Raw genomic sequence first — 15,384 nt, forward strand, 5'->3', positions numbered from 1 at the left:
TATCTGCAGTTTTGCATACACAATAGAAATCTCCTATACTGGATACCGGTATGCTTTACGGCCAGTATCCAGTATGTTGTAAAATCTAGACTAGTCTGTCTGGCTAAAAGACAGGCGACCCCTAGTGGGGGCTATTTTGAGCTTGAATTTCAGGTGAAAATGTAATTTTTTTTTTAACAGGTGTATATTGTGATATGTCATATTATAATGAGTCCTGCAATATATGAAAAGTATTTAACAATGACAGTGCCTCTTTAAGCATGTATTTAGCTACTGCTAAACATCCAAAAAGTAAAGGCCCAAGGCTCGAAGCATCAGTGAGGCAAGTAGTTCCTTAAAGAGACACAGAATTAGTCAGGAGCAGGCATTCGCAGTATCCAAGAGGGTTCCATAACCCCTTACATTTAAAGATCAATGTTGAAATTTGCATTTAGCATGTATTTAGCTACTGCTAAACATCCAAAAATTAAAAGCCCAAGGCCCGAAGCATCAGTGAGGCAAACAGTTCCTGAAAGAGACACAGAATGAGTCAGGAGCAGGCATTTTTCAGTGTCCAAGAGGGTTCCATAACCCCTTACATTTAAAGATCAATGTTGAAATTTGCATTAAGCATGTATTTAGCTACTGCTAAACATCCACAAATTAAAGGCCTAAGGCCCGAAGCATCAGTGAGGCAAGTAGTTCCTGAAAGAGACACAGGATGAGTCAGGAGCAGGCATTTACATAGTTACATAGTTACATAGTTAGTACGGTCGAAAAAAGACATATGTCCATCAAGTTCAACCAGGGAATTAAGGGGTAGGGGTGTGGCGCGATATTGGGGAAGGGATGGGATTTTATATTTCTTCATAAGCATTAATGTTATTTTGTTCCATGAATGTATCTAATCCTGTTTTAAAGCTGTTAATTGTTCCTGCTGTGACCAGTTCCTGAGGTAGACCGTTCCATAAATTCACAGTCCTCACGGTAAAGAAGGCGTGTCGCCCCTTGAGACTAAACTTTTTCTTCTCCAGACGGAGGGATTGCCCCCTCGTCCTTTGGGGGGGTTTAACCTGGAACAGTTTTTCTCCATATTTTTTGTATGGGCCATTAATATACTTATATACGTTTATCATATCCCCCCTTAAACGTCTCTTCTCAAGACTAAACAATTGTAACTCCTTTAATCGCTCCTCATAGCTAAGATGTTCCATGCCCCATATTAGTTTAGTTGCGCGTCTCTGCACCCTTTCCAACTCCGCAGTGTCCCTTTTATGGACAGGTGCCCAAAACTGAACAGCATATTCCAGGTGAGGCCGTACCAATGCTTTATAAAGGGGAAGTATTATGTCCCTGTCCCTTGAGTCCATGCCTCTTTTGATACATGACAATATCCTGCCAGCTTTGGAAGCAGCAGCCTGACATTGCATGCTATTCTGTAGTCTGTGATCTACAAGTACACCCAGATCCTTCTCTACCAGTGACTCTGCCAGTTTAATCCCCCCTAAGACATACGATGCATGCAGGTTATTAGTACCCAGATGCATAACTTTACATTTATCCACATTGAACCTCATTTGCCAAGTGGATGCCCAGACACTTAGTCTATCCAAGTCATCTTGTAACTTATGCACATTCTCTATAGACTGTACCGTGCTACAAAGCTTGGTGTCATCTGCAAAGAAAGAAACAGAGCTGTTAATACCATCCTCTATATCATTGATAAATAAATTAAACAACAGCGGGCCCAGTACTGAACCTTGGGGTACACCACTAATAACCGGGGACCAATCAGAGTACGAATCATTGACCACCACTCTCTGGGTACGATCCATGAGCCAGTGTTCAATCCAGTTACAAACTAAAATTTCCAAACCCAAAGACCTTAACTTACCTGTGAGACGTCTATGAGGGACAGTATCAAACGCTTTAGCAAAATCCAGAAACACTATATCCACAGCCATTCCTCTGTCAAGGCTTCTACTCACCTCTTCATAAAAGCAAATTAGATTGGTTTGACAACTTCTATCCTTAGTAAACCCATGCTGGCTATCACTTATAATACTATTATCCCCTATGTATTGCTGTATGTAATCCCTTATAAGTCCTTCAAAAACTTTACCCACAATGCACGTTAAACTTACCGGTCTATAGTTTCCTGGGGAAGACCTAGAGCCCTTTTTGAAGATTGGCATCACATTCGCCTTGCGCCAGTCCCTTGGCACAATACCAGACACCAGAGAATCTCTAAATATCATGAACAGGGGTACAGATATTACTGAACTTACCTCTCTAAGAACTCTTGGGTGTAGTCCATCCAGCCCTGGGGATTTGCTTACATTTATATCACTTAACTTACCTTGTACCATCTCTACATTAAGCCAGTTCAGTACATTACATGATGTGTTACCAGCACTGACCTGGCCAATGTCAGCTCCTTTTTCCATAGTGTATACAGAACTAAAGAACCCATTCAGTAGCTCCGCTTTCTCTTGATCGCCTGTGACAACCTCCCCATTATCATTATTAAGGGGTCCTACATGCTCTGTCCTTGGTTTTTTTGCATTTATATATCTAAAAAAATATTTAGGATTAGTTTTGCTTTCTTTGGCAACCTGTCTCTCGTTTTGAATTTTTGCTGTTTTTGTTACATTTTTACAGATTTTATTAAGCTCTTTGTACTATTTAAATGTTATCGCTGACCCATCAGATTTGTATTTTTTGAAGGCAATTTTTTTGTTGTTTATTGCTCTTTTAACATCATGTGTCAGCCATGTAGGATTTAGTTTTAATCGTTTATATTTGTTCCCCTTTGGTATATATTTAGATGTATAGTTATTTAGAGTTGATTTAAAGATGTCCCATTTACCTTCTGTATCAGTATTTGAGAACACCTCCCCCCAGTCTATGTCCTGTAGTGCAGCCCTCAGCCCACGGAAATTTGCCTTTTTAAAGTTATATGTTTTTGCCTTCCCCGCCTGTCTTTGTTTTCTACATTTTAAGTCAAAAGTAACTATATTGTGGTCGCTATTACCAAGGTTTTCCCGCTCAGTTACATTACCAACCAGCTCTGCGTTGTTGGAAATGATCAGATCCAACAAAGCATCACTTCTTGTTGGGTCCTCCACAAACTGGCCCATAAAATTATCCTGCAATAAATTTAGGAATTGTCGCCCCTTTGTAGTTTTAGCCAACCCCGGACCCCAATCTATATCTGGATAGTTAAAATCTCCCATTATTACCACTGTACCTGCCCGGCGGCCCTCTCTATTTGTTTATGAAGCCGAACTTCTATCTCTTCAGTGATATTAGGGGGTCTGTAGATTACCCCAAATATATTTTTTTCAGTATTTCCCTCCTTTTGTAATTCTACCCACAGTGATTCCATCTCCTCAAAATCATCACACACTATGGCATCGTTCACACTTACTTTCATACCACTTCTTACATACAGACAGACTCCACCACCTTTTCTGTTCATTCTATCCTTGTGAAACAATGTAAACCCCTGCAGATTGACAGCCCAGTCATGCGAGGAGTCCAGCCATGTCTCAGTGACCCCAACTATATCAATATGTTCCTCCAGTATCAAGGCCTCAAGCTCCCCCATTTTATTTGCTAGGCTTCTGGCATGTGTGAACATACACTTCACATTTCCATCCTTTATGTTATTGGGGTTAATGGGATTCAAGGGTGTAAGTTTTATTTTCCTATGAAGCCTATTCCCATTAACTATTCCAACCCCTCCCTCCGCTCCACCCCCAGGTACATTTATAATTCCCACCTCTCTATCTACACTATCTTCCCCCTCTTTGCTGTAGGTTCCCTCCCCCCAAGTCCCTAGTTTAAACACTCCTCCACCCTTCTAGCCATCTTCTCCCCAAGCAAAGCTGCACCCTCCCCATTAAGGTGCAGCCCGTCCCTACGGTAGAGCCGGTAACCGACAGCGAAGTCAGCCCAGTTCTCCATGAACCCAAACCCTTCCTTCCTACACCAGCTTCTGAGCCACTTGTTTACCTCCCTGATCTCCCGCTGCCTCTCTGGTGTGGCTGGTGGTACTGGTAGTATTTCAAAAAATACTACCTTGGAGGTCCTTGCCTTAAGCTTGTGGCCTAAGTCCCTGAAATCATTTTTAAGGACACTCCACCTACCTCTTACTTTGTCATTGGTACCAATATGTACCATGACTGCTGGGTCCTCTCCAGCCCCGCCCAGCAACCTGTCAACCCAATCCGCGATGTGCCGAACTCGTGCGCCAGGCAGACAACACACTGTTCGGCGATCCCGGTCTTTGTGACAGATTGCCCTGTCTGTCCCCCTAATAATTGAGTCCCCTACCACTAGTACCTGTCTGGCCTGCCCTGTACTCCTCCCTCCCTCCTTACTGGAGCAGACACCCCCCTGGTGGTCAGAGGCAGTATCCTGCTGCAGTTCTGCTAGCTCTGTAATGGCATCCCCCTCATCTGCCAAGCGGGCAAACTTATTGGGGTGTGCCAGTTCAGGACTAGCCTCCCTGACACTAAGTACTCAAGAGGGTTTCATGACCCCTTACACCCCTTGCTGATGTGGTGGAGCCTTGGCTGGATGAAGGAGGGTGCGGATGGTCACTGGGTGATGCAGCAGGCTGGAACACTACATCGGAGCCACAGTTCTCCCAGGTGGCAAAGCATGTGTTGACGCAGGGCAGTGGTGCCGACATTGAGACCCGGTCCACACTTCACCTTCTGCCAACATATCTTGCATGTGGCTACGTGAACCTCCTCCGGATGCCTGATGAAAAACTGCCACACCGCAGAGTAGCTGATTTTCCCACCTACAGTACACACTAAAGGTAGGCTGCCGCAAAGCAGGTGGTCTCCCCCCCCCCCCCCCCAGGCACGTTTGGCTCCAGAATTTCCACTCCTGCCACCATGCTGACTGCCAACCGTGCTACCGCCTTGCTGGCTCAGCTGCTGCCTCAAGTGCATACTGCAACTCTCTTCTCCTGATGATGATGAAGCCCCTTCTGGACCTGGCTCCCAAATGCGATCGGCTTCATCATCATCAACAGGTGTCTCCACGTCACTGATGTCCTCCTCAGGTTCCCCAACAGGGTCTGCTTCAGGACCCTGAACCCTTGCAACACTGCCTCCCACGTCACTCTCCGCATCACGACTTGGCCGCCTAGCGGAGCAAGTGGCGCATGTCTCCTCCACTTCTTGGCTGGGCAGTAGCTGCTGACTGTCCTCTATTAGATCTTCCACAGTGATTAGTGGAGCTTAACCCACAGCATAACATATTTCTCTAGGAGAGGGAACAGCATAGGACAAAGGCAATGGGAGGACAGGGACTGCTCCCGGGTCATGCCAACTGAGGGTTGTGTCGGAGGAACCCACCGACTGTTGACTGGGGGGGTCAGATGTCACTTGTGATGAAGTGGATGAACGTGTTAACCAATCAACGACGACAGATGGGTTGCTGGTGGAGACACAACTGCTGGCTGATAACGGGAGATCAGGCCTCTCGCTGCGACTCCTGCTGCCACTCGCCCCTAGTCTGCTGCCACCTCTGCCTGAAGTATTTAGGCCTCTGCCACTCCTCTATGCACGTCCTAGCACTTCTCTGCCTGACATACTTAGTGCGTATATGAGAGTATTACAATACGCTTCACTACTCTTTAAAGAGTATTGGTCTAGAACAGCAGCAGGTGTTTACTTTTAGCTGTCCTTTCACAGTGTGTAGGCCCTTGACAGATTAACAGGCACAAAATGGTACACTACTTGGATGTACGTATGCGGTATGCACTGATGAGGGTAAAAAAATGCTCTACAATGAGCCTAACAACTCTGAAATTTTTGGAAAACACCAGCCGGTGAGTACTATTGTTTGGACTTTCACAGTATGTAGGCCCTTGACAGATTAACAAGTACCAAATGGTACACTACTTGGATGTACGTATGCGGTATGCACTGATGAGGGCAGAAAAATATGCTACAATACACTGAAAAACTCAGTATTTTTGTAAAACACCAGCCGGTGAGTACTATTGTTTGGACTTTCACAGTATGTAGGCCCTTGACAGATTAACAGGTACAAAACGGTACAATACTTGGATGTATATATACGGTATGCACTGATGAGGGCAATAATAATACGCAGAAAAATCTGTATTTTTTAAAACACCAGCAAATGATTACTTTTGCCAGGAATCAGGACTTTCTCTGTATAAAGACGTGTTACAGATACAGAATAGTAGACTGTTTTGATGTGAGCATGTGTTATGCACATATGAGGGCAGACAAATGCACTACAGTCCACTGAAAAATAACTTATTTGTGAACAGCAGCAGGACCCAACAGTGCAACACCACAAGAAAAAAAAGAAAACAGGGTAGAGAAGGATCTGGGTGTACTTGTAGATCACAGACTACAGAATAGCATGCAATGTCAGGCTGCTGCTTCCAAGGCCAGCAGGACATTGTCATGTATCAAAAGAGGCATGGACTCAAGGGACAGGGACATAATACTCCCCCTTTATAAAGCATTGGTACGGCCTCACCTGGAATATGCTGTTCAGTTTTGGTCACCTGTCCATAAAAGGGACACTGTGGAGCTGGAAAGGGTGCAGAGACGCACCACTAAACTAATATGGGGCATGGAACATCTTAGCTATGAGGAGCGATTAAAGGAGTTACAATTGTTTAGTCTTGAGAAGAGACGTTTAAGGGGGGATATGATAAACGTATATAAGTATATTAATGGCCCATACAAAAAATATGGAGAAAAACTGTTCCAGGTTAAACCCTCCCAAAGGAAGAGGGGGCACTTCCTCCGTCTGAAGAAGAAAAAGTTTAGTCTCAAGGGGCGACACACCTTCTTTACCATGAGAACTGTGAACTTATGGAACAGTCTACCTCAGGAACTGGTCACAGCAGGAAAAATTAGCAGCTTTAAAACAGGATTAGATACATTCCTGGAACAAAATAACATTAATGCTTATGAAGAAATATAAAATCCCATCCCTTCCCCAATATCGCGCCACACCCCTACCCCTTAATTTCCTGGTTGAACTTGATGGACATACGTCTTTTTTCGACCGTACTAACTATGTAACTATGAAACTATGATGAAACCCTAAATTGCACTCTGTCACACAATTCTGAGCAGCAGATGACTTGTGGAGCAAAAAAGAAACAAAACACTGAATTGCGCTGAAAAATGAGGAGATAAGATCGTTCATAAAGTTCAGGCAGCTTGTTGATCTGTATGAGGCAGCTGACAGCTATCTGCCCCTCTCTGATGCAATGCTCAATAACGTGAATATGAGGTTTATATATCAAAGATGCTTCTCAGTGAGAACACCAAATGCTGATAGGCTGCATCTCATATGTGATTCAGGGTCATCCCGCCTACCTTCATTCCCGCCGCTGTTTACCACCCTCCTATAATCCCCTGCCCCATGTACTGACATGCGGATCTGCCATTTTAGGTCTCCAGTAGCCTGGAACGTTGTAAAATGAAGTTTAATGAAGCTATTTGCGCAATCGAATCGCCGCGATAATCGCATTCGTTGCAAATCAAATTTTTCAGGAAATCCGTTTGTAACGAATTCGGGTTTGTCAGCTTCAATTCGCTCATCTCTAATTATTTTCTTATTTAGGCTACATTCTATAAATTTCTTTACTCCATTCAGAGTATTATTAATCACCAATCCCTTTTCCACCGTGCTTCTAAATATACCCTACATCCTTATATATTCAATCCTTGGAGAAAGAACTTGTTTGGAATGGAAGTCAGGGACCATGTGCGATTACAAAGCCCCCTGTGGTGCCTGAACAGTGGACCCAACCCCCACATGTGACCCCATTTTGGAAACTACACCCCCATAGAATTTAATAAGGGGTGCAGTGAGCATTTACACCCTACATTTTTCATTTTCACGGACCAGTGTTCCACAAATCTGTCAGACACCTGTGGGGCATAAATGCTCACTGCACCCCTTAGTACATTACGTGAGGGGTGTAGTTTCCAAAATGGGGTCACATGTGGGGGGGTGAGGGTCCATTTGTAAAAACACACGGCCTTCAATTCCGGACAAATTTTACTTCCAGAAGCCCAATGGTGCTCCTTCTCTTCTGAACATTGTAGTGCACCCGCAGAGCACCTTACATCCACATATGGGGTATGTTCTTACTCAGAAGAAATGGGGTTACAAATTTTGAGAGGCTTTTATCCTATTTTCTCTTGTGAAAAGGAAAAATTTAGGGTAACACCAGCATTTTAGTTAAAACAAATATTTTTTTTCATTCTCCCATCCAACTTTAACGAAAATTTGTCATACACCTGTGGGGTGTTAAGGCTCACTATACCCCTTGTTACATTCCATGAGGGGTGTAGTTTCCAAAGTGGGGTCACACGTTCTGTATTTATTTTTTGCGTTTATGTCAGAACCGCTGTAAAATCAGCCACCCCTGTGCAAATCACCAAAATAGTGCGCTCTCCTGAGCCTTGTTGTGCGTCCGCAGAGCATTTTACATCCACATATGGGGTATTTCCGTACACAGGAGAAATTGCATTACAAATTATTGGGGTCTTTTTTCCTTTTACCTCTTGCGAAAATAAAAATTATGGGGCAACACCAGCATATTAGTGTAAGATTTTTTATTTGTTTACACTAACAGGATGGTGTAGACCCCTTTTCATAAGGGGTAATAGGAGAAAAAGCCCAACAAAATTTGTAGTGCAATTGCTTCCTCCTTAACTGTTCCCTTGAAATACGACAGGGCTCCGAAGTGAGATAGCACCATGCACATTTGAGGACTAAATTAGGGATTGAATAGGGGTGGACATAGGGGTATTCTACACCAGTGATTCCCAAACAAGGTGCCTCCAGTTGTTGCTAAACTCTCTGCATGCCTGGACAGTCAGTGGCTATCCGGAGATGTTGAGAGTTGTTCTTTTGCAACAGCTGGAGGCTCCATTTTGGAAACACTGCCGTACGATACATTTTCATTTTTATTGGGGGGGGGGGGCGTGTAAGGCGGTGTATATGTAGTGTTTTACTCTTTATTATGTGGTAGTGTAGCGTTTTTAGGGTACATTCGCACTGGCAAGGGTTTACAGTGAGTTTCCTGCTAGGAGTTTGCGATGCTGCGGAAACTCAATATAAACCTACCAGTGTGAATGTACCCTGTATATTCACATGGGGGGGGCAAACCTCCAGCTGTTGCAAGACTACAACTCCTAACATGCACTGATAGACCGTGCATGCTGTGAGTTATACTTTTGCAACAGCTGGTTCTGTTACCTAACTCAGTATTTTCCAACCAATATGCCTCCAGCTGTTGCAAAACTAAAACTCCCAGCATGTACTGATCGCCAAAGGGCATGCTGGGAGATGTAGTTATGCAACAGCTGGAGGTACGCAACTACAACTCCCAGCATGCAGAGACAGCTGTTTGGGCATGCTGGGAGTTGTAATTTTGCAAGCTCTGAAGGGACACAGTTGAGAGACCACTGCACAGTGATCTCCAAACTGTGGCCCTCCAGATGTTGCAAAACTACAAATCCCATCATGCCCAGAAAGCAAACTGCTGTGTGGGCATGCTGGGAGTTGTAGTTTTGCAACAGCTGGAGGGCTACAGTTTAGAGACCACTGTATAATGGTCTCAAAACTGTAGCCCTCCATATGTTGCTTTGCAACTTCTCACCAGCTTCCATAGAATCGCACACCAGGGAGCCGCATCACCGTCCTCTGCCGCCCGCTGCTGATCGCCGATGGTAATTGGACCTCCGGTGCTGGTCACCATTGGTTCCCCCGTTCTGCCCGGACTAGTGTGGGTGGTCACAATGGGGGAACCGAACTTTAACTCCTTAAGAACTCAGCCCATTTGGGCCTTAAGGAATTTTATTTTTAAGTTTTCTTTTTTTCCTACTTGCCTTCAAAAAATCATAACTCTTTTATATTTTCATCCACAGACTAGTATGAGTGCTTGATTTTCAGTTATCTATTGTAATGCCATCACTCACTTTAAAATAAAATGTATGTTGCTACCAAAAAATACTATTTGTGTGGGGAAATTAAAAAGAAAACCGCAATTTTGCAAATTTTGGAAGGTTTTGTTTTCACGCCGTACTATTTACGGAAAAAATTATCTTTTTTCTTTGGGACAATATGATTAAAATGATACCCATGATAGCATACTTTTCTATTACAGTTGCGCTTCAAAAAAACCTCAAACTTTTCAACCAAATTAGTACGTTTAAAATCACCCTATTTTGAAGACCTATAACTTTTTCATTTTTCCGTATAAGCGGTGGTATGAGGGCTCATTTTTTGCGCCGTGATCTTATATTTATTTTGATACCATATTTGCTAATATAAAGCTTTTTTTTTTTTTTTTTTGGGAATAAAATGTTATAAAAAAGCAACTATTTGGGCCTTTTTTTTTTGTGTTCACGCCGTTCACCATACGGTATCATTAACATAATTAATTTTATTTTAATAGTTCAGATATTTATGCATGCGGCGATACCAAATATGTATATAAAATATAATTTTTTACACTTTTTGGGGGTGAAATAGGGAAAATGGGACAATTTACATTTTTTTTTTGTTACTTTTATTTTTACACTTTAATAGTCCCCATAGGGGATTATTTATAGCAATCATTCGATTGCTAATACTGTTCAGTGCTATGCATTATCGGTCATCTTCTGCTCTGGTCTGCTCGATCGCAGACCAGAGCAGAAGACCTGTGGAAGGCAGTGGAGGCAGGTGAGGGAACCTCCGTCTGCCGTTCTGGATGATCAGATTGCCGCGGCAGCGATGCGGGCAATCCGATCATCCATTTTAGTGACCGCGATGCTGCAGATGCCGTGATCTGTATTGATCACGGCATCTGAGGGGTTAATGGCAGACATCTACACGATCGCTATCAGCAGCCGGGACCTACCGCGCATGACCAGAGCATCGCTACGATGTTCGTGGTTGTGCATAGGACGTAAATGTACGTCCTGGTGCGTTAAGTACCAGCTCACCAGGACGTACATTTATGTCAGGCGTCGTTAAGGGGTTAACCTCCCTTCCCCCTGCCCCCGATCTGCAATTGGTCGCTACTGTATTGTCGCTTCTGACCGACCAATAGCAGGAATAGGAGGGGTGGTCCCCCTGCCACCTAACTGCCATCCCTTATGGTGGATCGTGGGTGTCTTGGACAACCCCGATCCCCCTTGTTTTCTGGGTCACCGGAGACCCATATGACTCGGATTCGCTGGGAATCGCCGGTGTGAATTGACCGGCAATTTGGGGCGATTGCCGACATGGGGGGGGGGGGGATCTTAGGACCCCCTGCACATTGGCACAGGATGCATGCTGCGGGGAGGCATGCGGCGGGGACCAAAATTTCCACAGGCGTACAGGTAGGCCCTGTGTCCTTAAGTACCAGGACATCAGGGCAAATCTGTACACCCTATATCCTTAAAGGACAAGTCTCACAGTAAACAATTGTTCAGCTTTTAGTGCAGAAGGTAAAGTTATACAGGTTTGTAAATCACTTCCATTACCAATGCTGCTTAGAAACCAGCTTTATCTGCATTCTTCTGTCTGACAGGAAATTCAGCTGTTCCAGGTTTTCATGACTTTCGACCCCCTATTCAGGCTGTTATCAGCAGCATCCAGGGGCCGTGACGTGACAATTACCCAGAAAACCCCTGTACTGCAGAGAGCTGCCTGAGCTCGGGCTTAGTCCCTCCCATCTGATGAATATTCACACTGTCCTCCCTCTGTTCTGCAGTGATTGGCTGAGCAGCACTGCCTATATGCCGGCTGATTCAGATCATAGTTCTCTCCCCTCTCCTTGCTAATGTTTTTACACTGATAACGGAGGAGAGGGGGGAGGGGAGGGAGCTGCCAGCGTAGGGCTGTCACACTGAGAATGGAGGGGAGGGAGAGTAGAATTGTCACATTGAGCACTGGGGAGAGAGGAGTGCAGGGCAGAGGAGGGGGGAGGTGATTGTTCCACTGTAAAGCTGTTTCATTGAGAGGAGGAGGGGGAGGGAGAGATTTTACAGTGTAAAACTGCAGCTTCAACTCCAGGGTCCCTCTCTCTGAGCACTGAGATTACATTTTGTTTCCTCGTGGCCACCCTGCTGTATAGGGCTATGATTGGAGCTCAGTGTTATGTGACCACCCTGCTGTATAGGGCTATGATTGGAGCTCAGTGTTATGTGGGAGTGGCTAACATAAGTTAGGGGAGGTAACAAGTTCTCTGCAATTTATGAGCTGAATAGCTGGTGAATGGGGGGGCGGAAAAAAAATCACAAACATGTCAGAGAGGTGGTAGGTGAATATACTATGGCATGGCTAGGTATTTTTTTTTTCTTTGCTGCATGGGATATCTTCTTTAAGGGGTTAATGATCTCTTAACACTGCCTCTGCCAGTACTCTATTATCTCTCTTGCTCTTATTCTGGATTACTATTCTGGTACTGCTACATTATCCAGATATCATTTTTTACTCTATAAGCATAATGTACCAAAAATATCACCCATCCAAATTTCTTTTAAATATTTCCTAAATGGCAATATATGATTGCTATGAAATGAATTATCTATAATAAATTCTTCATTGGTATGTGAGATGCCTTTAACGTATCCACTAGGGAAACCATCATTTCTTTGACTAAATCATACAAAAAAACGAGCAGTTAATAAAAGAATCCAAACTGGCAGATGGTGGCACAGAAACAAATTATTCTGACTCCAATATGGCAGTCAGAATAAATCCCTGGATCAAAGTTCTGTCCCTATAAATCTAGTATACATGACCAGCGATGTTATTAATCTCCAAAAATGCATCCAGACCTGTTTTGAACTCATTTATAGAGTTCACCATGACCACCTCCTCAGGCAGAGAATCCCAGTGTCTCACTGCTCTTACAGTAAAGAACCCCCGTCTGTGCTGTTGTAGAAACCTTCTTTCCTCTAAACGTAGAGGATGCCAGCTTGTTATAGATACAGTCCTGGGTATACATGGATCATGGGAGAGATATCTGTACTGCCCCCTGAAATATTTATACATAGTTATTAGGTGTCCCCTAAGTCTTCTTTTTTCTAAACTTAATAACCCTAATTCTGATAATCTTTCTGGGAACTGTAGTCCTCCCATTCCCCGTATGACTCTGGTTGCCCTTCTTTGAACCCTCTCCAGCTCCACTACATCTTTCTTGTACACTGGTGCCCAGTACTGTACACAGTATTCCATGTATGGTCTGACTAGTGATTTGTACAGCGGTAGAATTATTTCCTTGTCATGGGCATCTATGTCCCTATTGATGCACCCCATGATTTTATTAGCCTTGGCAGCAGCTGCCTGACACTGGTCACTACAGCAAAATTTACTGTTAACTAAGACTCCTAAGTCCTTTTCCATGTCAGTCGTCCCAAGTGTTCTCCCATTTAATACATAACCCCAGCCCAGATTTTTCCTCCCCATGTGCATTACCTTACATTTATCAGTGTTCAACCTCATTTGCCACCTCTCAGCCCAAACCTCCAATCTATCCAGATCCATTTGTAACAGTGCACTGTCCTCTATAGTGTTTACCGCTTTACAGAGTTAAGTATCATCTGCAAAGATTGTTACCTTACTATTCAACCCCTCTACAAGGTCATTAATGAATATATTAAATAGGACAGGACCCAAGACGGACCCCTGTGGTACCCCACTAGTAACAGTCACCCAATTAGAATAAGTACCATTAATAACCCCCCTTTGTTTCCTATCACTGAGCCAGTTACTTACCCACTTACACACATTCTCCCCCAGCCCCATCCTTCTCATTTTATGCACCAACCTTTTATTAGGCACCGTATCAAATGCTTTGGAAAAATCCAGATATACGACATCCAGCGATTGCCCCTGGTCCGGTCTGGAGCTCACCTCCTCATAGAAGCTGATCATATTAGTTTCTTTTTTTTCCTCCTATTTTGGCCTTTTTTTTTTATTTATTTTTTTGCATTCACGCCGTTCACCGTACGGTATCATTAACAAAATTAATTTTATTTTAATAGTTCGGATATTTATGTATGCAGCGATACCAAATATGTATATAAAATATATTTTTTTTTACACTTTTTGGAGGTGAAATAGGGAAAATGGGACAATTTACCTTTTTTTTTTTTTTACTTTTATTTTTGCATTTTAATAATCCCCATAGGGGACTATTTATAGCAATCATTCGATTGCTAATACTGTTCAGTGCTATGCATTATCGGTCATCTTCTGCTCTGGTCTGCTCGATCGCAGACCAGAGCAGAAGACCCGTGGAAGGCAGCGGAGGTAGGTGAGGGGACCTCCGTCTGCCGTTCTGGATAATCAGATTGCCGTGGCAGCGCTGCGGGCAATCCGATCATCCATTTTAGTGACCGCGATGCTGCAGATGCAGGGGTTAATGGCGGACATCTACACGATCGCTATCAGCAGTCTGGACCTGCCGCGCATGACCAAAGCATCGCTCCGATGTTCGTGGTTATGCATAGGACGTAAATGTACGGACTAGTATGAGGGCTTGTTTTTTCCGTGACCAGTTGTCCTTTGTAATGACATCACTAATTTTATGGTGCAACCAAAAAAATACTATTTGTGTGGGAAAATTGAAAGGAAAAACGCAATTTAGCAAATTTTGGAAGGTTCTGTTTTCATGCTGTACATTTTAAATAAAATAATAATAATAAAATAGACCTGTTTTCTTTATTCTGTGGGTCAATACGATTAAAATGATACCAGTGATTGCATACTTTTCTATTATAATAATATAATGACCTATAACTTTTTCATTTTTCCGTATGAGTGGTGGTATGAGGGTTCATTTTTTTGCACCGTGATCTGAAAAGGAAAAGTTTCTGAGTTGCCCATAGCAACCAATCAGATTGCTTCCTTCATTTTTCAAAAATGAAAGAAGAAATCTGATTGGTTGCTATGGGCAACTGCACAACTCTTCCTCTACATTGGTTTTAATGAATCTCCCCCATAGATGGAGATTTATCAAAACCTGCCCAGAGGAAAAGTTTTTGAGTTGCCCATAACAACCAATCAGATTGCTTCTTTCGTTTTACAGAGGCCTTGTGAAAAATGAAAGAAGCAATCTGATTGGTTGCTATGGGCAACCCAGCAGCTTTTCAAGGAAAGTAAAGTTAAACCACAACACTGAAACACTCTGTCCCACCCTGGGACTCAAACCAGTGGTGGTCTCCCATTCCACTGTGCTGCCAAGTCGGTCCTGCTTATCTAACTGTTTTACATGCTGTGAGATCCCCATAGACCACAATGGGCCTATTGGTTTCACCAGACAAAAAAATCTGAGTCAATGCACTAGTCATAGTTCCCTATACCATTAAAGAAGGGAGGGCTCAATATTCGCGAATA

Source organism: Hyla sarda, chromosome 7, assembly GCF_029499605.1.
Source record: "Hyla sarda isolate aHylSar1 chromosome 7, aHylSar1.hap1, whole genome shotgun sequence".
In the NCBI taxonomy this organism is placed as follows: Eukaryota; Metazoa; Chordata; class Amphibia; order Anura; family Hylidae; genus Hyla; species Hyla sarda.